General features: G+C 41.4%; 1 non-coding gene across 1 annotated transcript; it reads right to left on the bottom strand.

Annotated features, from left to right (window-relative positions):
• Positions 1-571: 571 nt before the first annotated feature.
• LOC111729115 lies at positions 572-690 on the bottom strand. Its single transcript, XR_002776100.1, has one exon. It is a non-coding gene; the product is annotated as a 5S ribosomal RNA (ribosomal RNA).
• Positions 691-2,395: the final 1,705 nt, after the last annotated feature.

Here is a 2,395-nt window from a genome sequence, read left to right as displayed (position 1 = left end):
AGCAGATGACGGTGTGGTCTGCCCACAAAACCAAAGAGAACCAACTGACAGTCTGTTGGAACTAATAAGACGGTTTGGCAGAGGGGAAGATATACACACGCTCACACACATGCACACACGCACCTGAATCAGGGGAGGGCATTGTATGGACCTGGGTGTCACTTCTCAAATGGACCTACTCCTTTCACTCTGCTCAGTGGAAACAGGGAGGAGAAAAGCTTTTGAACGTGGAGAATAAGGTTATTACATTGAAACATAACTGTATCATAATTACTTACAGGAAAGACCAGTGGAACAGAATATAAATCCATATGAAATTTTGAATGTAATGGTGACGTTTGAGTCCGTTGGAAAGACATATTCAACCAATGGTGTGGGACAACTGCCTAGCCATTTGGACAGTAATTATTCCCTCATATCAAGATGTCTCAACACGATTACAGACTTAAATGTTAAAAACACAGTAGTCTCTCCTTATCCATGGGGAATACATTCCAAGACCCGCCTCCCCCCCGCCCCCCATGGATGTGGGGTTTTTTGTTGTTGTTCTTTGTTTGTTTGTTTGTTTTTACGCCTACAGCACCTGGTCTTCCTAGGTGATCTCCCATCCAAGTACTAACCAGGCCCGACCCTGCTTAGCTTCTGAGATCGGACGGGATCGGGCTTGTTCAGGGTGGCATGACCGTAGACTGTGTTTTTTCCTACATGTGCATACCTATGATAAAACTTAACTTATAAATTAGGTGCAGTAAGAGCTTACCAACAGTAACGAATAATAAAATGGAACAGTTATAGCAATATACTGTAGTATGCAAATGTGAAGTTATTAAGCAAAACGGGGTGACTGGAGCACAAGTGCTGGGAGACCTGGACGGTCAGCCTGCTCCCCCAGATGGCTGGTAAGGGACTGGCAGACAGGGAGTGTCTGCACGTCCCCGGTGGGACTCAGTGGGATGGCACGAGACTCCATCGCACTGCTCCGAGTGATGTGCAATTTAAAGCTTACAAAGTGTTTGCTTCTGGAATTTTTCGTTTACTATTTTAAGACTGAGGTCGACCATGGGAGACTGAAACCGTAAGAAGCAAAAATGTGGATGGGGAGGGACAGCCGTAAAGCCACGTGACAGTTACGGAGTGGTAAGAATTCTCTAAGCGTGGCACCCGAGACAGAGAACGTAAAGGAAAAGGATGAGAAATTGGACTCCGTAAAAATGAAAGAAAAACTTCTTTTTCATTAAATTTATTGGGGTGACATTGGTTAATAAAATTACATAGGTTTCAAGTGTACAATTCAATAGTACATCCTGTGTATATTGCATGGTGTGTTCACATCTCCTTCTGTCACCGTGTATTTGACCCCCTTTACCCTTATCTACCTCCCCCTGCCCCCTTTCCCTCTGCTCACCACTAAAAGTTGTCTGTGCCTTTGAGTTTTTATTCGTTTGTCTTATTTATTCATTTGTTGGCCTTATTTATTCATTTGTTGCTTTCAGGTTTACATCCCACATGTGAGTGAAATCATATAGTTCTCAGCTCTGTCCATCTGACTTATCTTGCTTAGCATGATAATCTCAAGATGCAGCCACGCTGTCACAAATGGCAGTGTCTTCATCTTTCCTTAGGGCTGAGACATACTCCATTGTAGGTATGTACCACATCTGCTTTATCCAGTCATCTATCAGAGGATACTTGGGTTGTTTCCATGTCTTGGCCACTGTGACCATCAGCATGCATATATCTTTGCAGATAAACATTTTCAAATTTTTTAGGTTGCTGGGTCATATGGTAATTCTATTTTAATTTTTTTGAGGAGACTCCACACTGTTTTCCATAGAAGCTGTACCAATTTACATTCCCGCCAGCAGTGTAGGAGGGTTCCTTCCCCCCCACACACACTAAAAAAATTATAAAGATGAAGCAGATTGGGTAGTGTGGTACATTAACTATCCTTACCTTGTTCAGATTTATAACACATAAATAAGAGAGAGAAAGACATCCTAATAGCACATTGGGTGAGCAGCATGAATAAGCAATGCGTAAAAGCAACGTGGAAATTCAAACCGACAATCTACATATGAAAGAAAAAGGCTCAACTGAGTAGTCCCGGAAAAAAAAAAAATGAAGTAAAATAAGGATAGCGTTTTTTTCACCAATAAAACTGGGAAATGTGAAAAATATTCTCTGGTAGTATAAATATCCATTGGTATACTGTTCTGGAAGGAAATTTGACCGTTCGTCGATAGACCCAGCAACTGTGCTTTTAGAAAGCAAGTTCAAGGAAATAAAGAGTAGATGCATATTTCATCTCAAGGATATTTAATTATTTTGTGTGAATGCTTAAAAATGCAAACAAATAGCCAATGTAGGAGACGGGTGTGGAATACTATACAACTGT

This window comes from Pteropus vampyrus, unplaced genomic scaffold (assembly GCF_000151845.1).
Source record: "Pteropus vampyrus isolate Shadow unplaced genomic scaffold, Pvam_2.0 Scaffold247, whole genome shotgun sequence".
NCBI classification, from domain to species: domain Eukaryota; kingdom Metazoa; phylum Chordata; class Mammalia; order Chiroptera; family Pteropodidae; genus Pteropus; species Pteropus vampyrus.
Note: the sequence above shows the minus strand (reverse complement) of the source record. Positions and strands in the feature narration are given on the sequence as shown.